Source organism: Paramisgurnus dabryanus, chromosome 7 (genome assembly GCF_030506205.2).
Source record: "Paramisgurnus dabryanus chromosome 7, PD_genome_1.1, whole genome shotgun sequence".
In the NCBI taxonomy this organism is placed as follows: Eukaryota; Metazoa; Chordata; class Actinopteri; order Cypriniformes; family Cobitidae; genus Paramisgurnus; species Paramisgurnus dabryanus.
In genome coordinates, this window is record NC_133343.1 from 15,462,190 (window position 1) to 15,490,029 (window position 27,840).

The window sequence follows — 27,840 nt, forward strand, 5'->3', positions numbered from 1 at the left end:
CCATCAAAATGGATAGAAGAATAACCAGAATGACAAAGGCTCATCCAATGATCACCTCCAGGATGATCAAAGACAGTCTGGAGATACCCGTAAGTACTGTGACAGTTAGAAGACGTCTGTGTGAAGCTAATCTATTTTCAAGGATCCCCCGCAAAGTCCCTCTGTTAAAAAAGGCATGTGCAGAAGAGGTTACAATTTGCCAAGGAACACATCAACTGGCCTAAAGAGAAATGGAGGAACATTTTGTGGACTGATGAGAGTAAAATTGTTCTTTTTGGGTCCAAGGGCCACAGGCAGTTTGTGAGACGACCCCCAAACTCTGAATTCAAGCCACAGTACACAGTGAAGACAGTGAAGCATGGAGGTGCAAGCATCATGATATGGGCATGTTTCTCCTACTATGGTGTTGGGCCTATTTATCGCATACCAGGGATCATGGATCAGTTTGCATATGTTAAAATACTTGAAGAGGTCATGTTGCCCTATGCTAAAGAGGACATGCCCTTGAAATGGTTGTTTCAACAAGACAATGACCCAAAACACACTAGTAAATGGGCAAAGTCTTGGTTCCAAACCAACAAAATTTATGTTATGGAGTGGCCAGCCCAATCTCCAGACCTTAATCCAATTGAGAACTTGTGGGGTGATATCAAAAATGCTGTTTCTGAAGCAAAACCAAGAAATGTGAATGAATTGTGGAATGTTGTTAAAGAATCATGGAGTGGAATAACAGCTGAGAGGTGCCACAAGTTGGTTGACTCCATGCCACACAGATGTCAAGCAGTTTTAAAAAACTATGGTCATACAACTAAATATTAGTTTAGTGATTCACAGGATTGCTAAACCCCAGAAAAAAAAAATGTTTGTACAAAATAGTTTTGAGTTTGTACAGTCAAAGGTAGACACTGCTATTTTTTTGAACACACCCCTTTCAACTAATTGCCCAATTGCACAGCCTTAAGAGCGTGCATATCATGAATGCTGGGTCTTGTTTGTTTTCTGAGAATCTACTGAACCTACTGGTAACTTGTTTGCCACGTAACAATAAAAAATATACTAAAAACCTTGATTATTCTGGTTAGTCACATTGTACTGCTATTATTTTGAACAAGACTGTATATCATCTTGATAGCAGCAATTCATTTCTGATTATGCTCAGAGTTTTGGGGATAATGGAAAACTTTAATCCATATCTTTATGATTTCCTTTAAACATGCATGCTGCAATTCAATCGTACAAATGGCACCTACACCACTGTGTGACATCACATGAAATCTATGCATACAACAGCAGATATTCAAATTCATTACATTTTGTACTTGATAAATCTATACACACAGAGGACAGAAAAAATGTACTACACTGATTTTATTTTTGTTGACTGAAAAACCTAGGATGAGTTTTGAAAAATTGTTTTTGTAATTCAAACTTAAACAACTAAAGGAATAAGACTTACAATTGGTGATCAAAATTTGGCATTTATATTGGCTCACAGACTACAGGAAATTGTACTGCATTGGCTTTACTGTTGTTGAGTGAAAAACCAAGTATTAGTTCACAAAATATTTTTTTTCATATAAACATGAACATCTAGAGCAATGGTTCTCTACTCTGTTTCTGGAGGACCACTGCTCTGCACATTTTGTATGTTTCTCTCATCTGACACAATCAGTTTAGTTCATAGAAATCTCTACTATTGTGCTGATTATTTGAAGCAGGTGTGTTGAGAACCACTGATCTGTTTACTTTGCACACATTGTGTTAGACGCAAAGATTTTCAGAAAGATGAACTAAAAATCCTCACAGAGACTTGAGAACATAAAACAAACAGGCCCATCAGTTTAGTTGTAATCTCACACCATTTTGCTTGACTCGTACATGGTAAATGCTGGTTGGCTGTTGGTTGGCATGTTTTCTAAGATATGTAATTATCCTAATAGACCATTATAAGAATCTGAAAGCATATGTTATGTGCAAAATAACAAGTAGGTCAGACAAATATTTATGTGTCGTATACATATGCTATAGTCATCGTTCTTTGTTCTTAGTTTATAGCGCCACCTAGTGGACAATCTCTGCAATTTTTTGCATGTGACCTCGGCCTAGGTCTATACATATGTGTACCAAGTTTTGTGTTGATATCTCATTCCTATCATAAATGATAGCCATTTAAGTATTTGTGCCCCCGCCTCTTCGTACTTTTGACCATGGTGTTGAGATGACGAGTGCAAAGTTCAACTTTTTTTTGATAATTATTGATATTCAGTGTCTAAGGAATATTCCAGCACTGGATTGGTTCAGATCGGTCAAAAAACCTAGGACTAGTTCGCAAAAGTAGGTTTAAAAGAAAATGATGAATATCTCACAAACGATTCGACTGAGACAAGTGCTTCTTGAGGCAATGTTGTTCATTTTAAGTACCTCTATTAAATGATATGAGGATCTTGTTGATATCTGAAACACTGCATAATACACAATCACTTAAACACTGAAAAAACGTGATAGCTCCCCCCGGAGGCCGAATTTTTTCTTACTCTGCACAGACCTTCATGGCCAAGAGACAAACAGGCCCACCGCGTTTCGTTTCGATCGGCCTCCGTTAACCCTGCCTAATAGCTGCTTTTTCTTGATTGGCCGATGGCGGCCATGTTTTTTGACCTACGCGAAATTCCTTTGAGACATAGATAGCACCCTAGACCAGGAGCACCGGTGCCAAATCTTAAGTTGATCGGTTCCATATTTCTCTGGTTACAGCCCTTCAAAGTTGAGGTGGTGTTATAGCGCCAACTAGTGGTCAAGCGATGCAATTTTTTTCACGTGACCCCAGAATAGTCCGATGTATATGTGTACCAAATTTGGTTTCGATACCTCTTTCCAGTCCCAAGTTATAGTCATTTAAGTCCAAGAAGCTCCGCCCATTGGGGGCGTTTGGGTGTGGCTTGACGACGACGACGAGTATAAAGTTCAACTTTTTTTTGATAACTTTTTATATTCACACTCCAAGGAATATTACAGCACTGGAACGGTTCCGATCGGACAAAAAACCTAGGACTAGTTCATTTTTATTTTTTTCGACAAAATCGAAAATAGCGGAAAATTTTTAATGACGGAAATGAAATCGGAGATATACATTTTGTTCGTCTTGACGCAAGGAATCCAGGGATATAAGACACTTGACATTAGGACAAGAATTGTGGAAGTTATGAGCATCAACGCGTTTGCCATCGCTATAGCGCCCCCCATAGGCCGATTGTGGTGACACTCTGTCAACTTCGCGCACGAATGAGACCTACCATTTGGCCAAGTCTCAAGTCTCTAGGCCTTACGGTTTGGTCTGCACGTTCCGTTTTACGGCAGAAGAAAAATAATAAATAGAATAATAATAAAAATCCATACAAATACAATAGGGTTTCAGCCCTACGGGCTTGAACCCCTAATAATAATTAAAGCTGCAAGCAGCGTTTACCGGGTTTCGAGCATTAAAGCACATACAACATGTCAGATGTCGTCGACCAGGCTGATACACCACATCGCATCCAGAAAAACGTAAGAGATGGTCAGAAACGGTTCAGACAGACTATGTAGCTTACACACAGGTGCACCTATAGGACAAACATGTCACATCCTTAATGTTAAGTCATTCTGATAATTTGTTAACGAGAATTAGTTTTTCAGATTTATACCGTAAAATACAATTCAGAAATGGCCGTGTTTAGTTGAATTACAAGGCCATTGAGTCGGGTTCAAGCGATTTGGGACCTTAAGACCTTTCAGGGCATGCCTGTGTAGTTTTGCTGAATTGTACAAAATAAATTATAAAAAATAAGCTACCTCACACACCTGTTCAAAGTCATCAGCAAAAAAGGTGCTATCATTCAGTGAAATGTCTCCCTCTCTTCTCACGAAGCATTGACAAATAGAACACTGAAGGAAATGTTTGTGGTGCTTACAGTGGCAAAACTTGGGTCACAAAATGTTAAAATAGTGTAAAAAAGTCAAACGAGCCAAACCCCATATCTCTACGATGTTCTGATACAAAGATACAGCTCTTGCTAAATGGTTGCTAGGGTATTCTGATTGGTTGCTAGGGAGTGAATTGCAATCCACCAATGATTATACTCAAAGCCATGAAAGGCATAATCCACGATGACTCATGATTTTAGATATAAGGTTGCAGTATTTTTAAGTCAAAATAACAAATAACCACTAGGTGGCGCTATGAAAAACTTGTGCATGCAACGTCATGAATGTGTTACATCTAGCTAGTATCATGGCTATACACTTAAGTTTAGTGAAAAAAACTGTTGTATGACCATTGTGCTAGCTCAACGTCAAAGGTTTTGTTCAATTATGAGGCCAACTAGTGGTGCAGGCATACCATTTTTTTTGTATTGCCTCAGACTCTGCTCAGACATCAGCGTATCAAATCTGGTAAAAAAATATCATTTCGTTGCGGAGTTATAACCATTTATGTGTAAAAAACACAAAATTTGGAGTAAATTTTTCGTTTTTTGCAATTTTCGGCCATTTCTGATGGAAATTTTAACATAATGCTAATAAAACTTTTTGTTCAGAAGGTAATACAATATTCTTCCTATGGTTGTTTCGAGTCGATCGGAGGAACCCTCGCGGAGTTATTCGCGCATGTTTTTTAAGCGCTATTTTCCTGTGCAGAACCAACCGTAAAGTAAAACCTGGCATGCTTGGTATCATTGGACTCGGCAACAATTCAGGACTCCAAGGAAAAACGTCGCATGAAAATACGTTATAAGCATTATTCGATTCGTATGACCACTAGGTGGCGCTGTGACGAAACGATGCATGAAACCTCAGGCCATGACTCTCATCACAAGTACCAAGTGTCGTGTTGATACTTCATTCCTGTCCCCAGTTATAGCCAATAATGTTCTAGTGCCTGCCCACAATTCAGACGTGTGGGCGTGGCATGTTGACCGTGAGTCGAAAGTTCAACTTTTTTTTGATAATTATTGATATTCAAACTCCAAGGAACATTTTAGCACTGGAATGATTCCGATCGGGCGAAAAACCTAGGACTAGTTCGTTTTTATTTTTTTCGACAAAATCGAAAATAGCGGAAAATTTTTCATGACGGAAATGAAAACGGAGATATACATTTTTTAAGTTTGGAGCCAGGGATTACAATGATACTTGAGTGTATGATGGCCGGTTTAGGAGTTATGAGCCCAAACGCGTCGGGCATTGCTATAGCGCCACCTATGGGCCGATTTGGCTGGTTCACTTTATCTGAGTAGCCTGCTAATATACAACCAGTTGACCAAGTGGCAAGTTTCTACGACTTACGGTTTGGCCTGGGCGACGCGTTTTAAGGCGGAAAAATAATAATAAATATAGCTGCAAGCAGCAATTGCCGGGTTTCGAGCTTTAAGGCAACGTCAAAAACCTCACACTTCGCTTACCAGGCTGAGCAGTTAAACCCGAACACAGCCACAATGAATGTTAGACCACCTCGCTTCAGAAAATGAAAGAGATGGTCAAAAAAGGATCATACAGACTATGTATGCTTACACACAGGTGCACCTATAAGACAAACATGTAATGTCCTTAATGTGACGTTATGAGGATAATTTGTTAAGGAGAATTAGTTTTTCAGATTTATAACGTAACATACAATTCAGAAATGGCCGTGTTTAGTTGAACTACAAGGCCATTGAGTCGTGGTATGGTGCAATGGTGCAAACAGACTGCACAAGTGTACATAAGAAACAAACACAGCAGCGCAGCAGACCGCAAGGACCTACAGTGAACATCAAACACAGCTGGAAAGATAATGCTTGACTTATTTAATGTCCTCCTGGATTGTGTTATGATAACCCCAGGCAGGGCCGCCTTAACCTAATGTGAGGCCCCGGGGCTAAGAGGTTTTGTAGGCCCCCCTTCCCCTCGATTTATAGTCTAATTTTTTTTTTAAGTGTAATATCTAGGTACATCACAAAATGCATTAGTTTCTTTCGAGACATACAACAGTGAGTTTTCCCTCTTTGAGCCAGAAAACACCATAATATTGTTATTAACATATCACTGAGCCCACTTGAGCATAAACACAAGACACTTTATTTAACAACCACACACAGCAACATGTGGTGATAATAAAACCAAAATGTGTGAAAGTATATATGTTTATAAGCTTTATATTTATATAGTTTTTGGAAAATACAAATTTGCAGAAAATTGCCACTCACAACTAAATGCTCACCACAGTTTTAAAAATATAATAAGTTAAAGTTAGTTTTAAAGTGAAAATGCATTAATGATAACAAAAGATAAGTCTTTATAGACAGAATCTTGTTAAATGCATTAATGATAACAAAAGATAAGTCTTTAGACAGAATCTTGTTTTTTAATCAGTTATTTATTTTGTAGGCTATTGAAGATATAGTATGCATTGTATTTAGTATTTATGCATACATAAGCATGTAAAACGACCAAGTATGAATATGCACAAGACAGACAGGGAACATACCTGTATATAAGATCTTAAGATAATGAGATTATAATGGTGCTATCAGGGGATGATCATTTGAGATGGTCTAGTCGCTCTTTACTTTCTTAGACTTGCACCTTTACCGTTGCGTCTCTTTCTCGTCTTTCTAAACCAACAGATGTGTGTACTGTGAGCTAACGTCGCGTCAAACATCGCTCCAGCTGCGCACGCGTCACTGATAGAAACGCGAGTAAACTTAAACTTTATAACAATTAACAGCATTATGTGCGGGAACTCCTTTCTTAATTTAGCGGCACAGTTTCTTGTGCACGTTTGGAGAGACTTCTGCATGCCAGAGACTCAGACAGCTGCACGAGCACAGAGAGAGCAAACAAGCGAGCGCGCGCGCGAAAGAGAGAGAGACCTGCACCTCAGTGCTTATTATGAAATTTCAGAAATTACTCTTTCATTTGTTGGTGGATTATTTCCCGTTTCTCTGTCACACTCAGTCTAACATGCAGGAATGTCAAGTTGACAACGCGCACATAATTACATCACGCGGAATAAAAAATATGTTACGTCTAACATTTTATTTCACGTTAAGTTACAATGGACCAATCAGCAGCCATGTAACGTGCAATTAGAGTGATTGACAGAAAACCTGACAAGTTACAAAACAATATGACCTTTTCAGCTCATCATGAACGCAAACTTGGGAGGCCCTTGAACTTGGGAGGCCCCTGGGCTTCAGCCCAGGTAAGCCCGTGCATTAAGGCGGCCTTGACCCCAGGACTAAGCACAAGGCAAAACCGGGCATGTTTGGTATCGTTGGACTCTGCAACAATTCAGGACTCCTGTGAAAAAAGTCCCATGAAAATACGGTGACTGCAGCCAAAGTTGTAGGCATGTAAAATATGCGTCCGAAACTGCAGGCTCCCTCAGGTCCTGACTGCCATCAGAATTACCGAGTACAATGTCATTACGCATACGTTTGGTGAAGATACAACCTTAAATACATTAGTTATCAGCAAGAAAACGGCTCTCATTCAGTGAAATCTCTCCGCTCTCTACTCACTTCTAAGTGAAAATAACAAATAAGCACAGGGTGGCGCTACGACAAAATTGTGCATGCAACGTCAGGTCATACCTTTGTTACATCTAGCTAGTATCATGGCTAAACACTTCAGTTTAGTGAAAAAACTGTTGTAAGACCATTGGGCTCGCTCAATGTCAAAGGTTTTGTTCAATTATGAGGCCAACTAGTGGTGCAGGCATATTATTTTTTGGGTATTGCCTCAGACTCTGCTCAGACATCAGTGTATCAAATCTGGTGAAAAAATGTCATTTCGTTGCAGAGGTATAACCATTTATGTGTAAAAACGACAAATTTTGGGGTAATTTTTCGTTTTTTGTAATTTTCGGCCATTTCTGATAAAAATTTTAACATAACGCCAATAGACTTTTTTGTTCAGAAGGTAATGCAATGTTCTTCCTATGGTCGTTTCGAGTCGATCGGAATAACCCTCGCGGAGTTATTCACGCGTGTTTTTTAAGCGCTATTTTCCTGTGCAGAACTAACTGTAAGGCGAAACCTGGAATGCTTGGTATCGTAGGACTCGGAAACAATTCAGGATGCTAAAAAAAACAACTCCCATGAAAATCTCTTGACCACAGATAAAGTTATAGGCGTGAAAGTTGGAACCATTGCATAATCACAGTATTTAGTGCCATTTTCCCCGTTATAGCGCCATCTAGTGTCCGATCGGCGAGATTTTTATATCACGACCTAAGACCGATGGCCTACACATATGATTCAAGCCCTATGATGATATCTCAAACGCCTCTCGAGTTATGGCCGTTTAAATGTTTTAAGCTCCGCCCAGTTCGGTTTTTGGCCACTCCTTGCATGTTTGAATACAAATTTCAACTTTTTTTCGATAATTATTCATATTCACACTCCACAGAATCAATCAGCCTTGGTTAGGTTCGGATCGGGCAAAAAACCTAGGACTAGTTCGCAAAAGTATATTTGAATGTTATCGTCAATAACTAACGAACCGTTTGATTGACAGCAATGCTTCAAGAGGCAAAGTTTTTCGTCATGAGCCGATCTATCATATGATGTCATGTTTGTGTGTGTATGTCAAACGTCACGTGATACAGGCACCGAAATACAGTATTACGCCCCCTAGTGGCCAAATTACACCACAAATCTTACAGGCCTTCAGGAGCAGTACACGAAGAAGCACAGTGCATTTCTTTCCGATCGACCTCCGTTAACCCTGTCAAATCAGTCCTCAACATTCATTGGCTGATGACGGCCATGTTTTTGGAGAAACACCAAAGTCCTTCTAGACCCTCATGGTACATTGCACAAAGACACACCATACAAAATATTAAGTGTATCGGGCTAACGGTTGTGTAGTAATAGCCATTCCCGAGCTCAAGCCTGTTATAGCGCCACCTAGTGGCCAAAATCTGCATCTTTTTTACTGTGACCCCGGACTGAGCTAGTACACATGTGTACCAAACCTCGTTAAGATATCTCAAACCGTTCACCAGTTATAGCCATTTCATTGATGGTAGGCTACTTCCTGTATGGAGTTTTGGCGCCCCTTAGTGACCCTAAAGCGTAATTTCAAATTCTGTTCGATAATTATTTACCTACTCACTCCACAGATTTCTCCTGCATTGGAACGGTTCCGATCGGGCGAAAAACCTAGGACTAGTTCATTTTGGCTTGAAATGTATATTATGCAAATTAGCGGAAAAATTTGCATACCGGAAATGAAATCGGAGATATACATTTTTTAAGTTTGGAGCCAGGGATTACAATGAGACCAAACACTTGAGTGTATGATGTCCGGTTTAGGAGTTATGAGCCCCAACACGTCGAGCATTGCTATAGCGCCACCTATGGGCCGATTTGGCTGATTCACTGTATCTGAGTAGCCTGCTAATATACAACCAGTTGACCAAGTGGCAAGTTTCTACGACTTACGGTTTGGCCTGGGCAACGCGTTTTACCGTGGAAAAATAATAATAATTAAAGCTGCAAGCAGCGTTTACCGGGTTTCGAGCATTAAAGCACATACAACATGTCAGATGTCGTCGACCAGGCTGATACACCACATCGCATCCAGAAAAACGTAAGAGATGGTCAGAAACGGTTCAGACAGACTATGTAGCTTACACACAGGTGCACCTATAGGACAAACATGTCACATCCTTAATGTTAAGTCATTCTGATAATTTGTTAACGAGAATTAGTTTTTCAGATTTATACCGTAAAATACAATTCAGAAATGGCCGTGTTTAGTTGAATTACAAGGCCATTGAGTCGGGTTCAAGCGATTTGGGACCTTAAGACCTTTAAGGGCATGCCTGTGTAGTTTTGCTGAATTGTACAAAATGAATTATAAAAAATAAGCTACCTCACACACCTGTTCAAAGTCATCAGCAAAAAAGGTGCTATCATTCAGTGAAATGTCTCCCTCTCTTCTCACGAAGCATTGACAAATAGAACACTGAAGGAAATGTTTGTGGTGCTTACAGTGGCAAAACTTGGGTCACAAAATGTTAAAATACTGTAAAAAAGTCAAACGAGCCGAACCCCATATCTCTACGATGCGATGATACAAAGATACAGCTCTTGCTAAATGGTTGCTAGGGTATTCTGATTGGTTGGGAGTGAATTGCAATCCACCAATGATTATACTCAAAGCCATGAAAGGCATAATCCACGATGACTCATGATTTTAGATATAAGGTTGCAGTATTTTTAAGTCAAAATAACAAATAACCACTAGGTGGCGCTATGAAAAACGTGTGCATGCAACGTCATGAATGTGTTACATCTAGCTAGTATCATGGCTATACACTTAAGTTTAGTGAAAAAAACTGTTGTATGACCATTGTGCTAGCTCAACGTCAAAGGTTTTGTTCAATTATGAGGCCAACTAGTGGTGCAGGCATACCATTTTTTTTGTATTGCCTCAGACTCTGCTCAGACATCAGCGTATCAAATCTGGTAAAAAAAATATCATTTCGTTGCGGAGTTATAACCATTTATGTGTAAAAAACACAAAATTTGGAGTAAATTTTTCGTTTTTTGCAATTTTCGGCCATTTCTGATGGAAATTTTAACATAATGCCAATAAAACTTTTTGTTCAGAAGGTAATACAATATTCTTCCTATGGTTGTTTCGAGTCGATCGGATGAACCCTCGCGGAGTTATTCGCGCATGTTTTTTAAGTGCTATTTTCCTGTGCAGAACCAACCGTAAAGCAAAACCTGGCATGCTTGGTATCGTTGGACTCGGCAACAATTCAGGAGTCCAAGGAAAAACGTCGCATGAAAATACGTTAAACTCAGCCTAAGTTATAAGCATTATTCGATTCGTATGACCACTAGGTGGCGCTGTGACGAAACGATGCATGAAACCTCAGGCCATGACTCTCATCACAAGTACCAAGTGTCGTGTTGATACTTCATTCCTGTCCCCAGTTATAGCCAATAATGTTCTAGTGCCTGCCCACAATTCAGACGTGTGGGCGTGGCATGTTGACCGTGAGTCGAAAGTTCAACCTTTTTTTGATAATTATTGATATTCAAACTCCAAGGAACATTTTAGCACTGGAATGATTCCGATCGGGCGAAAAACCTAGGACTAGTTCGTTTTTATTTTTTTCGACAAAATCGAAAATAGCGGAAAATTTTTCATGACGGAAATGAAATCGGAGATATACATTTTTTAAGTTTGGAGCCAGGGATTACAATGATACCAAACACTTGAGTGTAGGATGTCCGGTTTAGGAGTTATGAGCCCCAACGCGTCGGGCATTGCTATAGCGCCACCTATGGGCCGATTTGGCTGATTCACTGTATCTGAGTAGCCTGCTAATATACAACCAGTTGACCAAGTGGCAAGTTTCTACGACTTACGGTTTGTGCTGGGCGACGCGTTTTATGGCGGAAAAATAATAATAATAATAATAATAATAATAAAACAGACAAATACAATAGGTTTTCAGCACTTCGTGCTCGAAACCCTAAATATAGCTGCTAGCAGCGATTATCGGGGTTCAAGCCATTTAGATCACAAGACGTTTAAGGACATGGCCATATAGATATTCTGCATTGTATATTGTACACACACACGTTTACCTGAGAAAGGAGAAACAAGACTGTTAAAGAACAAGACTTAATATTGACATGGTTATACACTCATTTGGTATGTATTTTTTTTTTATAAAAAGCAAAAAATATATAATTCTTACTGCAAATGTCGTGTAAGTGCCTCCAAAATTATGTTCACGTTTCACAGCTATCATAAAATGACATGAGTGTTAAAACTGATAACTCAGAACAATTGAAGTGGTAGTCTTTCACTAAATGTGATTTTAATATTATAACAGTAAAATCATGAAGTTAAAGGTGCAGTGTGTACATTTTAGCGGCACCTAGTGGTGAGGTCACGAATTGCAACCAATGGCTTAGTCCACTGCTCACCCCTCGCTTTTGAAACACATAGAGAAGCTACAGTAGCCGCCACCAGACAAACATGTCATCGTCGGAGACAACTTAGTAAAAAAATTTGTCCGTTAAGGGCTTCTGTAGAAAAATGGCGGCACAAAATGGTGACTTCTATGTAAGGGGACCCTCAGTGTATGTAGATAAAAAGGTCTCGTTCTAAGGTAATAAACACATACCGGTTCATTATGAAAGGTCTTTATACACCCCTGATAATATAGTTTTGTATATCATTTTGCATTTTCGTCAATAGATCCTTCTAAAAATAACACACTGCACCTTTAAATGTGTACAGAGTTCTATTAATAGTAGACTTAGTTAAAGAGTAATCATCTTCTGTGTTTTCTGTGAGTGCAAATGTCAGCCAGTGATTGATCCTCTACAGCCATCTAGTGGACATAACGGAAAATTGCACCTAAAAACCACAATAAGGAATTTGAGTATATTGCCAGATCTCAATAATACTTGTATGCTTTGTCATAAGCTTTAGGGGCCGTTCGTCAGAGCCGTTTTCAAAATGACTGTGTGATAGCTATACTTCTGCAAAGTTGTTTTTGTATTTGTATTATACAGTGTAGAGAAAGTTGTACTGCACTGGCTTTACTGTTGTTGAGTGTAAGAACTGAAACTATTTCATAAAACAAAACCAGATACGTTATCTGAATGGTGGATGGTGTTATTAAATTGTGTCAATAACAAATATCATTTCATTTAGCAGATTCATGTTCATGTCCTTTAATCGAGTACCATGAAGGCTTTCTGTTTTAATTAGGTAAATAAAGTGAGGTATGCAAGTTATTAAACCGTATATATCTTTATGGACAAAAGGAACATATACACAAACATGCTCTGCACATTTTGTATGTTTCTCTCATCTGAAACAGTCATTTTAACTCATAGAGATCTAGGTCTTACTAAATGGTTGCTTGTTTAAATCTTTTAGACTATTTTTTAAACAAAAGTAATTGTTCTTATAGAACATATATATTCTTTGACATAGATATGATGTGCAAACATACAAGTTTTTCAGATGACAGCCTCTGTCATATTATAGTAGGCCTAAAAATAGTACTAAAGCTGTACATTTTTTATATTTAACAACTGGCTATGTCCATACATAACTGATCCAGATGTGTTGTTTATATCAAATGGAGTTAATAACAAATATGATGTCATTAAGCAAATGTCAGTCAGATTTGCTATTAAGCACTTATTTGTAAATAGAAAATAGAAAATAGATTAGAATACTAACTTTTAAATCTAGATTAAAAACACATCTGTTTAACTCTGCATTTACTGAATGAGCACTGTGCTGCTTTACACTGACTGCACCTTTAACTCAAGCCACTTTTACTCCTGTTTTATTCTTTTTAACATTTTAAACTGTTTTTATTAAAATCACATTCATTTTCTTTAATTGTTATTCAAAATTCTCATGTATCTTTTTTTATTGTGATTTTATTGTGTATCTATTATTTTTACATTTTCTTTTTTCTCTTTTATATATTGTTTTCTCATTTCTATGTAAAGCACTTTGAATGACCTCTGTGTATGAAATGTGCTATACAAATAAACTTGCCTTGCCTTGCCTTGTGTTCACACACGTGCTGTGCTAGAGTAAGTTTTCAGTAAACATTTATATTTAAAATAACCAATTGTATCATAACATTACAATTTCATTGCAATAATTCTATAAACAATTATTGAAAACTTTATAAGACACAGCATGACGTGTTTATGTTATGGAAAATAGATTAGAATACTAAAGCTACTGATAACCAAATATTTATTCTCTTTATGTGTGATTATTAGTTATTATTTCTAATGTTGGCCTATTATTGTTCTTTAAGGATCCACATATTTACAGCAATCTTTTTCATACCTTTAAGGCCAGTTCACACTGGTCAGACAACTACCAACTCCAGACACCAACAGACAACCACATTCTAAAGTCTCATTTACTTTGATCCAACAACTTCCAACAGGGGTTTCACACTGGTCAGACAGACTCCAACAGACGCGTCTGTTGGAGTCTGTCTGACCAGTGTGAAGTGACCTTTAGGATTTGAAGAATTCTAAGACAACATTTGAAGCTTTATAACTTCATAGGGTTGTTTCCCACAGGTTTAAATTGATGCATGACTAGCCATTAGTTATGTAAAAACATTTAGGTACTTTTTACAAACAAACCTTATAAAAAACATTACTGGTGTACATCTTAAGACAAAACTATGGCCCAGATATATTTAAAGGTAGGCCAGTGTAAGCTACTTTCAAGTAAGATAACTAAAACTTAAGCCTTAATTTTAGTCTGTAACTACACATAAACCAATGGTCAGTAACATGAATCTCTAAGACTAGTATTCAAAGTTAGTCATACATTTTTGTCTTCATGATTAAACATAACTGCTTTAAGTATCATATGAAAAAAATATTTAAATTATTTAAATTATATTTAAATCCAAATAGTAAGACTGATTAGCCCTAACTAACTACTAGTTCTTCAGACTAGTCCTTAAAACACAGTCTTTACTTAATGGCTACTGTATGTTTATTCAACCAGCCCTAGTCTTGGAAAGACATATATTGTCTGATCTTAATAAAACTGTTAATATTTTGTCATAAGCTTCACATTACTAGTTAATAAGTTAGATATACTTAGTCTGGCCCATTTTGAAAATGTCACATTTCAAAATGCTTGAATTGATTACCTCAAGTCTTTTGGGTTTAATGAGGTAAATGACTGCAAATCATTAAATCTTATAATAATTTTCATGCAGATGCAAACCCATGAACAAAAGGAACATAACAGCAGCTACAAATGAAATAAAGAATACAGGTTACAAATGGTGCCCACCTCACTATGTGACATCACATCAAATCCAGTAATACAACGACAAAATTTTATTTTATGTTTCATATTGATATTTGCCCAGATAGTACAGCAAATTCATAAAATTGTTTTTCATATAAACATAAACATCTAGAGCAGTACTTTCAACTCAGTGAACCGCATTGGTTTCTCAAGACCCAATGCTCGGAACATTTTGTATGTTTCTCTCATCTGACACAATCAGTTCAGTTCATACAAATCTCTACTGATGATTAAAGTAGATTTGTTTAAAATAGAAGACTTTCGTATATGTGCAGAGCAGTGGGCCTCCAGGAATAATTTTGAGAACCATTGATCTAGGGCACAGTTAACGTAACTCCCGTTGTTCTAGATGCAAATATTTCCGGAATGATGAGCCAAAAATCATCAAAGACACTTGAGAACATAAGACAAACAGGCCCATCAGTTTAGTTGTAATGGCACACCATTACGCTGGACTCGTACATGGTTAATGCTGGCTGGCTGTTGGTCGTCATGTTTTCTAAGATATGTAATTATCCTAAAAGACCCTTATAAGAATCTGAAAGCAGATGTTATGTGCAAAATAAAAAGTAGGTCAGACAAATATTTATGTGTTGTATACATATGCTATAGTTATCGTTATTTTTTCTTAGGTTATAGCGCCACCTAGTGGACAATCTCTGCAATTTTTTGCATGTGACCTTGGCCTGGGTCTATACATATGTGTACCAAGTTTCGTGTTGATATCTCATTCCTATCATAAATGATAGCCATTGTAGTATTTGTGGCACCGCCTCTTCATACTTTTGACCGTGGTGTTGCGACAATGAGTGCAAAGTTCAACTTTTTTTGATAGTTATTGATAATCAGTGTCTAAGGACTATTCCAGCACTGGATCGGTTCAGATCGGTCAAAAAACCTAGGACTAGTTCGCAAAAGTAGGTTTCAAAGAAAATGATGAATATCTAACAAACGATTCGACTGAGACAAGTGCTGCTTGAGGAAAAGTTGTTCATTTTAGGTACCTCTATTAAATGATATGAGGATCTTGTTGATATCTGAAACACTGCATAATACACAATCACTTAAACACTGAAAAAACGTGATAGCGCCCTCCGGAGTCCGAATTTTTTCTTACTCTGCACAGACCTTCATGGCCAAGAGACAAACAGGCCCACCGCGTTTCATTTCGATCGGGCTCCGTTAACCCTGTCTAATAGCTGCTTTTTCTTGATTGGCCGATGGCGGCCATGTTTTTTGAGTTACGCAAAATTCCTTTTAAACATAGATAGTACCCCAGACCAGGAGCACACCTGTCAAATGTCAAGTTGATCGGTCCCATATTTCCGTAGTTACAGCCCTTCAAAGTTGAGGTGGTGTTATAGTGACAACTAGTGGTCAAGCGGCGCAATTTTTTGCACCTGACCTCAGAATAGTCCCCTGTATATGTGTACCAAATTTGGTGTCGATACCTCCTTCCCTTCCTAAGTTATAGCCGTTTAAGATCAAGAGGCTCCGCTCATTGGGGGCGTTTGGGCGTGGCTTGACGACGGCGAGTCGAAAGTTCAACTTTTTTTTGATAACTTTTGATATTCACACTCCAAGGAATATTACGGCACTGGAACGGTTCCGATCGGACGAAAAACCTAGGACGAGTTCGTTTTTATTTTTTTTGACAAAATCGAAAATAGCGAAAAAATTTTCATGACGGAAATGAAATCGGAGATATACGTTTTGTTCGCCTTGACGCAAGGAATCCAGGGATATAAGACACTTGACATTTGGATAAGATTTGTGAAAGTTATGACCATCAACGCGTTTGTTATCGCTATAGCGCCACCTATGGGCCAATCGGGTTGATACTCTATCAACCTCTCCCCAAATTGGGTCCTACCATTTGGCCAAGTTTCAAGTCTCTAGGCCTTACGGTTTGGTCTGCACGTTCCGTTTTACGGCAGAATAATAATAACTAATAATAATAATAATAAATATAGCTGCAAGCAGCGATTAGCGGGGTTCAAGCGATCTGGGACCTTAAAGGGGTCATAGCGTGAAAATCTGACTTTTTCCAAGTGTAAGTGCTATAATTGGGTCCCCAGTGCTTATATCAACCTAGAAAACATGAAAAAGATAAAAAATAAAATAATCGAGAGCACAATTGAATTTCAATTACAACAAACCACCATCATTGTGATCAGTGTTTGCATTTCATCCACTCATTTGCATTTTAAAGGAAACACCCAAAAACTGCACAATTTTGCTCAGGCCTACAAAGTGTCAATTTTAACATGCTATAATAAATGATCTGTGGAGTATTTTGAGATAACACTTCACATACACACTCTGGGTACACAAACAATTTATTTTACATCTTTAAAAAATCTCATTATATGACCCTTTAAGACCTTTAAGGGCATGCCTGTTTAGATTTGCTGCATTGTTATCAAATATACTTAGAATATGAAATACTAACATGTTACCAATTAGGTAAATTTTCTGATGAGAAAATTATGTGGTGCATGCTGTTGCAAGATTTGTCACACAAAATGTTTCAAAAATTGTTAAAATGAGACAAAACAGCCCACCACAATTTCTCTACGATGTTCTGATATAGAGATATAGGTCTCACATGGCTAATCTATAACACAGCAATGATGAAGAATAAGCTAAAACACATACATGCATTTACACACAGAAGCAGAAATGGCAGGGTTAGGAAATAAGTCTTTGAAATAAATGACCAATCTCCATATGCTTGGTGTCCTTTAAGAGTTCATCAACCTATTTTAATGTTTATCCTATGTTCGAATGTCACATGACTGTTAAAACGGATACCGTCAGAATGATTGACGAAATGTTATTTTAACATAATAATACTGACTTCATAAAGTTAAATCATGCATCCATTGATGAAACCTGTGAACACAATTTCATTGAGTATACATTTTAAATAATAAATAATAATTTTAGCCAGCAGATGGCCGAAGATGACCTTCTGCCATCTGTTGGCTAAAATTATTGTTTTCCTTTTACAATTAATTTAACATAAAATTAGTATTGAATATTTAAAAGTAAATAAAGGTAGACACATTTTTAACTCAAATCCTGATAAGCATGCTCTTAAGTATATTAATGAGGGTCTGTGTTTCACACAGAGAGTATATATTTTTCATATAATCCTTTTATTGTGTTATTGTAAGAGAATAATAATTTATGGATTTGGAAACAATAAAGCAAAGTTACATATTTTAATAGAAACATTTTTAGGCTCTGTCATGTTAAATTGTCAAATAGTGGTATAGCTCTGCAATTATTTTCATGTGATTTTAGGCTGGGCCAATAAATAACTGATCCAGATATGTTTTCAATATCAAATTATGTCAATAACAAATGTCATGTTATTTAGTAGATTTGCAGCAGATTTGCTGGTGAGCATTTGTCTGTGTTACTTTCATAAAGTGCTGCTTTTTAGTTGGGTTCTAGCAGGTCATTTATGTGAATAATAACCAATTGCATTATCACATGAAGTTTTTGGTGCAATATTTGAAAAATAACATATAAAAATGTAACAACTTTGTATTATACATCATGTCAGGACACGTTTATGTCATGGAAGGTAGAATAGAATCCTAATGCTACTGATGTAAATAAATGGAGATAATGAAAAACTTTAATCCATATCTTTTTGAGTTCCTTTAAACACACATGCTGCAATTCAGTCGTACAAATGGCACCTACACCAATGTGTGACATCACATGAAATCTATGCTTACAAAAGCAGGTATTCAAATTCATTACATTTTGTATTTGATATACCTTTACACACAGACGACAGAAAAATGTACTGCGCTGATTTTATTGTTGTTGACTGAAAAAATTCTAGTAGTTTTGAAAAGTTGTTTTTGTAATTCAAAGCTAAACAACTAAAGGAAAAAGACGTACAATTGGTGATAACAATTTGGCATTCATATTTGCTCACAGACTACAGGAAATTGTATTGCATTGGCTTTAGTGGTGTTGAGTGAAAAACCAAGTATTAGTTCACAAAATAGTTTTTTCATATAAACATAAACATATAGAGCAGTGGTTCTCTACTCCGTTTCTGGAGAACCACTGCTCTGCACATTTTGTATGTTTCTCTCATCTGACACAATCAGTTTAGTTAATAGAGATCTCTACTATTGTGCTGATTATGTGAAGCAGGTGTGTTGAGAACCACTGATCTAGAGAACTGTTTACTTTGCACACATTGTGTTAGATGCAAAGATTTTCAGAAAGATGAACTAAAAATCCTCACAGACACTTGGAAACATAAGACCAACAGTCCCATGAGTTTAGTTGTAATCACACACCATTAGGCTTGACTCGTACATGGTTAATACTGGTTGGCTGTTGAGTGGCATGTTTTCAAAGATAAATAATTATCCTCATAGACCATTATAAGAACCTGAAAGTAGATGTAATGTGCAAAATAACAAGTAGGTCAGACAAATATTTATGTGTCATATACATATGCTATAGTTATGGTTATTTGTTCTTAAGTTATAGCGCCACCTAATGGACAATCTCTGCAATTTTTTGCATGTGACCTCAGCATGGGTCTATACATATGTGTACCAAGTTTCATGTTGATATCTCATTCCTATCATAAATGATAGCCATTTAAGTATTTGTGGCCCCGCCTCTTCGTACTTTTGACCGTAGTGTTGCGACGACGAGTGCAAAGTTCAACTTTTTTTTGATAATTATTGATAATCAGTGTCTAAGGAATATTCCAGCACTGGATTGGTTCAGATCGGTCAAAAAACCTAGGACTAGTTCGCAAAAGTAGGTTTAAGAGAAAATTATGAATATCTAACAAACGATTCGACTGAGACAAGTGCTTCTTGAGGAAAAGTTGTTCATTAAATGTAGCTCTATTAAATGATATAAAGATCTTGTTGATATCTGAAACACTGCATAATACACAATCACTTAAACATTGAAAAAACGTGATAGCGCCTCCCGGAGGCCGAATTTTTTCTTACTCTGCACAGACCTTCATGGCCAAGAGACAAACAGGTCCACCACGTTTCGTTTCGATCGGCCTCCGTTAACCCTGCCCAATAGCTGCTTTTTCTTGATTGGCCGATGGCGGCCATGTTTTTTGAGCTACGCGAAATTCCTTTCCCACACAGATAGTACCCTAGACCAAGAGCACCCGTGCCAAATCTCAAGTTGATCGGTCCCATATTTCTCTAGTTACAGCTCTTCAAAGTTGAAGTAGTGTTATAGCGCCAACTAGTGGTCAAGCGATGCAATTTTTTGCACGTGACCCCAGAATAGTCCGTTGTATATGTGTACCAAATTTGGTTTCGATACCTCTTTCCAATCCCAAGTTACAGCCATTGAAGTCCAAGAGGCTCCGCCCATTGGGGGCGTTTGGGCGTGGCTTGACGACGACGAGTATAAAGTTCAACTTTTTTTTGATAACTTTTCATATTCACACTCCAAGGAATATTACAGCACTGGAACGGTTCCGATCGGACAAAAAACCTAGGACTAGTTCGTTTTTATTTTTTTCGACAAAATCGAAAATAGCGAAAAAAATTTCATGACGGAAATGAAATCGGAGATATACGTTTTGTTCGTCTTGACGCAAGGAATCCAGGGATATAAGACACTTGACATTTGGACAAGAATTCTGGGAGTTATGAGCATCAACGCGTTTGTTATCGCTATAGCGCCACCTATAGGCCAATCGGGTTGATACTCTATCAACCTCTCCCCAAATTGGGTCCTACCATTTGGCCAAGTCTCAAGTCTCTAGGCCTTACGGTTTGGTCTGCACGATCCGTTCTACGGCAGAAGAAAAATAATAACTAGAATAATAAAAATCCATACAAATACAATAGGGTTTCAGCCCTACGGGCTTGAACCCCTAATCAGTACAAATACAATAGGGTTTCAGCCCTTCGGGCTTGAACCCCTAATAATAATAATAAAACAGACAAATACAATAGGTTTTCAGCACTTCGTGCTCGAAACCCTAATAATAATAAAAATCCATACAAATACAATAGGGTTTCAGCCCTACGGGCTTGAACCCCTAAATATAGCTGCAAGCAGCGATTACCGGGGTTTAAGCGATTTGGGACATTAAGACCTTTAAGGGCATGGCTGTGTAGATGATAATTAAATAATAAATGATGAAAAATAAGATACCAGACACACGTGTTCAAAGTTATCAGCAGAAAAGTGCTATCATTTAGTGAAATGTCTCCCTCTCTTCTCACGGAACATTGACAAATGGAACACTGAAGGAAATGTTTGTGGTGCTTGCATTGGCAAAACTCGGGTCACAAAATGTTAAAATAGTGTTAATGAGTCAAAAGAGCCGAACACCATGTCTCTACGATGTTCTGATACAGAAATACAGCTCTTGTTAAATGGTTGCTAGGGTATTCTCATTGGTTGCTAGGGAGTGATTTGCAATCCACCAATGATTATACTCAAAGTCATGAAAGGAATAATCCATGATGACTCATGATTTTAAATGTAAGGTTACAGTATTTTTAAGTGAAATAACAAATTACCACTAGGTGGCGCTATGACAAAGTCGTGCATGGAATCTCAGGTCATGACTGTGTTACATCTAGCTAGTATCATGGCTGTACACTTTAGTTTAGTGAAAAAACATTTGTATGACCATTGGGCTTGCTCAATGTCAAAGGTTTTGTTTAATTATGAGGCCAACTAGTGGTGCAGGCATACCATTTTTGTTGTATTGCCTCAGAATGTGCTCAGACGTCAGCGTATCAAATCTGGTGAAAAAATATCATTTCGTTGCGTAGTTATAACCATTTATGTGTAAAAAACACAAAGTTTGAGGTAATTTTTCGTTATTTGTAATTTTCGGCCATTTCTGATGGAATTTTTAACATAACGCCAATAGAACTTTTTGTTCAGAAGGTAATACAATGTTCTTCCTATGGTCGTTTCGAGTCGATCGGAATAACCCTCGCGGAGTTATTCGCGCGTGTTTTTTAAGTGCTATTTTCCTGTGCAGAACCAACCGTAAAGCAAAACCTGGCATGCTTGGTATCGTTGGACTCGGCAACAATTCAGGACTCCAAGGAAAAAAGTCGCATGAAAATACGTTAAACTCAGCCTAAGTTATAAGCATTATTTGATTCGTCTGACCACTAGGTGGCGCTGTGACGAAACGCTGCATGAAACCTCAGGCCATGACTCTCATCACAAGTACCAAGTGTCGTGTTGATACTTCATTCCTGTCCCCAGTTATAGCCAATAATGTTCTAGTGCCTGCCCACAATTCAGACGTTTTGGCGTGGCATGTTGACCGTGAGTCGAAAGTTCAACTTTTTTTTAATAATTATTGATATTCAAACTCCAAGGAACATTTTAGCACTGGAATGATTCCGATCGGGCGAAAAACCAAGGACTAGTTCGTTTTTATTTTTTTCAACAAAATCGAAAATAGCGGAAAATTTTTCATGGCGGAAATAAAATCGGAGATATACATTTTGTTCGTCTTGATGCAAGGAATCCAGGGATATGAGACACTTGACATTTGGACAAGAAATGTGGGAGGTATGAGCCTAAACGCGTTTGCCATCGCTGTAGCGCCCCCCATAGGCCGATTGGGTTCATGCTCTGTCAACTTCGCGCACGAATGAGACCTATCATTTGGCCAAGTCTCAAGTCTCTAGGCCTTATGGTTTGGTCTGCACGATCCGTTTCACGGCAGAAGAAAAATAATAAAAAGAATAAAAATCAGTACAAATACAATAGGGTTTCAGCCCTTCGGGCTTGAACCCCTAAATATAGCTGCTAGCAGCGATTATCGGGGTTCAAGCCATTTAGATCACAAGACGTTTAAGGACATGGCCATATAGATATTCTGCATTGTATATTGTACACACACACGTTTACCTGAGAAAGGAGAAACAAGACTGTTAAAGAACAAGACTTAATATTGACATGGTTATACACTCATTTGGTATGTAGTTTTTTTTATAAAAAACAAAAAATATATAATTCTTACTGCAAATGTCGTGTAAGTGCCTCCAAAATTATGTTCACGTTTCACAGCTATCATAAAATGACATGAGTGTTAAAACTGATAACTCAGAACAATTGAAGTGGTAGTCTTTCACTAAATGTGATTTTAATATTATAACAGTAAAATCATGAAGTTAAAGGTGCAGTGTGTACATTTTAGCGGCACCTAGTGGTGAGGTCATGAATTGCAACCAATGGCTTAGTCCACTGCTCACCCCTCGCTTTTGAAACACATAGAGAAGCTACAGTAGCCGCCACCAGACAAACATGTCATCGTCGGAGACAACTTAGTAAAAAAATTTGCCCGTTAAGGGCTTCTGTAGAAAAATGGCGGCAGAAAATGGTGACTTCTATGTAAGGGGACCCTCAGTGTATGTAGATAAAAAGGTCTCGTTCTAAGGTAATAAACACATACCGGTTCATTATGAAAGGTCTTTATACACCCCTGATAATATAGTTTTGTATATCATTTTGCATTTTCGTCAAGAGATCCTTCTAAAAATGACACACTGCACCTTTAAATGTGTACAGAGTTCTATTAATAGTAGACTTAGTTAAAGAGTAATCATCTTCTGGGTTTTCTGTGAGTGCAAATGTCAGCCAGTGATTGATCCTCTACAGCCATCTAGTGGACATAACGGAAAATTGCACCTAAAAATCACAATAAGGAATTTGAGTATATTGCCAGATCTCAATAATACTTGTATGCTTTGTCATAAGCTTTAGGGGCCGTTCGTCAGGGCCGTTTTCAAAATGACTGTGTGATAGCTATACTTCTGCAAAGTTGTTTTTGTATTTGTATTATACAGTGTAGAGAAAATTGTACTGCACTGGCTTTACTGTTGTTGAGTGTAAGAACTGAAACAATTTATTAAAACAAAACCAGATACGTTATCTGAATGGTGGATGGTGTTATTAAATTGTGTCAATAACAAATATCATTTCATTTAGCAGATTCATGTTCATGTCCTTTAATCGAGTACCATGAAGGCTTTCTGTTTTAGTTAGGTAAATAAAGTGAGGTATGCAAGTTATTAAACCGTATATATCTTTATGGACAAAAGGAACATACACAAACATGCTCTGCACATTTTGTATGTTTCTCTCATCTGAAACAGTCATTTTAATTCATAGAGATCTAGGTCTTACTAAATGGTTGCTTGTTTAAATCTTTTAGACTATTTTTTAAACAAAAGTAATTGTTCTTATAGAACATATATATTCTTTGACATAGATATGATGTGCAAACATACAAGTTTTTCAGATGACAGCCTCTGTCATATTATAGTAGGCCTAAAAATAGTACTAAAGCTGTACATTTTTTATATTTAACAACTGGCTATGTCCATACATAACTGATCCAGATGTGTTGTTTATATCAAATGGAGTTAATAACAAATATGATGTCATTAAGCAAATGTCAGTCAGATTTGCTATTAAGCACTTATTTGTAAATAGAAAATAGAAAATAGATTAGAATACTAACTTTTAAATCTAGATTAAAAACACATCTGTTTAACTCTGCATTTACTGAATGAGCACTGTGCTGCTTTACACTGACTGCACCTTTAACTCAAGCCACTATTACTCCTGTTTTATTCTGTTTAACATTTTAAACTGTTTTTATTAAAATCACATTCATTTTCTTTAATTGTTATTCAAAATTCTCATGTATCTTTTTTTATTGTGATTTTATTGTGTATCTATTATTTTTAAATTTTCTTTTTTCTCTTTTATATATTGTTTTCTCATTTCTATGTAAAGCACTTTGAATGACCTCTGTGTATGAAATGTGCTATACAAATAAACTTGCCTTGCCTTGCCTTGCCTTGTGCTCACACACGTGCTGTGCTAGAGTAAGTTTTCAGTAAACATTTATATTTAAAATAACCAAGTGTATCATAACATTACAATTTCATTGCAATAATTCTATAAACAATTATTGAAAACTTTATAAGACACAGCATGACGTGTTTATGTTATGGAAAATAGATTAGAATACTAAAGCTACTGATAACCAAATATTTATTCTCTTTATGTGTGATTATTAGTTATTATTTCTAATGTTGGCCTATTATTGTTCTTTAAGGATCCACATATTTACAGCAATCTTTTTCATACCTTTAAGGCCAGTTCACACTGGTCAGACAACTACCAACTCCAACAGACACCAACAGACACCAACAGACAACCACATTCTAAAGTCTCATTTACTTTGATCCAACAACTTCCAACAGGGGTTTCACACTGGTCAGACAGACTCCAACAGACGCGTCTGTTGGAGTCTGTCTGACCAGTGTGAAGTGACCTTTAGGATTTGAAGAATTCTAAGACAACATTTGAAGCTTTATAACTTCATAGGGTTGTTTCCCACAGGTTTAAATTGATGCATGACTACCCATTAGTTATGTAAAAACATTTAGGTACTTTTTACAAACAAACCTTATAAAAAACATTACTGGTGTACATCTTAAGACAAAACTATGGCCCAGATATATTTAAAGGTAGGCCAGTGTAAGCTATTTTCAAGTAAGATAACTAAAACTTAAGCCTTAATTTTAGTCTGTAACTACACTTAAACCAATGGTCAGTAACATGAATCTCTAAGACTAGTATTCAAAGTTAGTCATACATTTTTGTCTTCATGATTAAACATAACTGCTTTAAGTATCATATGAAAAAAATATTTAAATTATTTAAATTATATTTAAATCCAAATAGTAAGACTGATTAGCCCTAACTAACTACTAGTTCTTCAGACTAGTCCTTAAAACACAGTCTTTACTTAATGGCTACTGTATGTTTATTCAACCAGCCCTAGTCTTGGAAAGACATATATTGTCTGATCTTAATAAAACTGTTAATATTTTGTCATAAGCTTCACATTACTAGTTAATTAGTTAGATATACTTAGTCTGGCCCATTTTGAAAATGTCACATTTCAAAATGCTTGAATTGATTACCTCAAGTCTTTTAGTTTTAATGAGGTAAATGACTGCAAATCATTAAATCTTATAATAATTTTCATGCAGATGCAAACCCATGGACAAAAGGAACATAACAGCAGCTACAAATGAAATAAAGAATACAGGTTACAAATGGTGCCCACCTCACTATGTGACATCACATCAAATCCAGTAATACAACGACAAAATTTTATTTTATGTTTCATATTGATATTTGCCCAGATAGTACAGCAAATTCATAAAATTGTTTTTCATATAAACATAAACATCTAGAGCAGTACTTTCAACTCAGTGAACCGCATTGGTTTCTCAAGACCCAATGCTCGGAACATTTTGTATGTTTCTCTCATCTGACACAATCAGTTCAGTTCATACAAATCTCTACTGATGATTAAAGTAGATTTGTTTAAAATAGAAGACTTTCGTATATGTGCAGAGCAGTGGGCCTCCAGGAATAATTTTGAGAACCATTGATCTAGGGCACAGTTAACGTAACTCCCGTTGTTCTAGATGCAAATATTTCCGGAATGATGAGCCAAAAATCATCAAAGACACTTGAGAACATAAGACAAACAGGCCCATCAGTTTAGTTGTAATGGCACACCATTACGCTGGACTCGTACATGGTTAATGCTGGCTGGCTGTTGGTCGGCATGTTTTCTAAGATATGTAATTATCCTAAAAGACCCTTATAAGAATCTGAAAGCAGATGTTATGTGCAAAATAAAAAGTAGGTCAGACAAATATTTATGTGTTGTATACATATGCTATAGTTATCGTTATTTTTTCTTAGGTTATAGCGCCACCTAGTGGACAATCTCTGCAATTTTTTGCATGTGACCTTGGCCTGGGTCTATACATATGTGTACCAAGTTTCGTGTTGATATCTCATTCCTATCATAAATGATAGCCATTGTAGTATTTGTGGCACCGCCTCTTCGTACTTTTGACCGTGGTGTTGCGACAATGAGTGCAAAGTTCAACTTTTTTTTGATAGTTATTGATAATCAGTGTCTAAGGACTATTCCAGCACTGGATCGGTTCAGATCGGTCAAAAAACCTAGGACTAGTTCGCAAAAGTAGGTTTCAAAGAAAATGATGAATATCTAACAAACGATTCGACTGAGACAAGTGCTGCTTGAGGAAAAGTTGTTCATTTTAAGTACCTCTATTAAATGATATGAGGATCTTGTTGATATCTGAAACACTGCATAATACACAATCACTTAAACACTGAAAAAACGTGATAGCGCCCTCCGGAGTCCGAATTCTTTCTTACTCTGCACAGACCTTCATGGCCAAGAGACAAACAGGCCCACCGCGTTTCATTTCGATCGGCCTCCGTTAACCCTGTCTAATAGCTGCTTTTTCTTGATTGGCCGATGGCGGCCATGTTTTTTGAGTTACGCAAAATTCCTTTTAAACATAGATAGTACCCCAGACCAGGAGCACACCTGTCAAATGTCAAGTTGATCGGTCCCATATTTCCGTAGTTACAGCCCTTCAAAGTTGAGGTGGTGTTATAGCGACAACTAGTGGTCAAGCGGCGCAATTTTTTGCACCTGACCTCAGAATAGTCCCCTGTATATGTGTACCAAATTTGGTGTCGATACCTCCTTCCCTTCCTAAGTTATAGCCGTTTAAGGTCAAGAGGCTCCGCTCATTGGGGGCGTTTGGGCGTGGCTTGACGACGGCGAGTCGAAAGTTCAACTTTTTTTTGATAACTTTTGATATTCACACTCCAAGGAATATTACGGCACTGGAACGGTTCCGATCGGACGAAAAACCTAGGACGAGTTCGTTTTTATTTTTTTTTACAAAATCGAAAATAGCGAAAAAAAATTCATGACGGAAATGAAATCGGAGATATACGTTTTGTTCGCCTTGACGCAAGGAATCCAGGGATATAAGACACTTGACATTTGGATAAGATTTGTGGAAGTTATGACCATCAACGCGT

At 37.2% G+C, this 27,840-nt stretch overlaps 1 pseudogene; it reads left to right on the forward strand.

The window, feature by feature from the left end:
* LOC141282392 (uncharacterized) overlaps nt 1-27,840 on the forward strand; it is a 110,668-nt pseudogene that overhangs the window by 80,031 nt on the left and 2,797 nt on the right.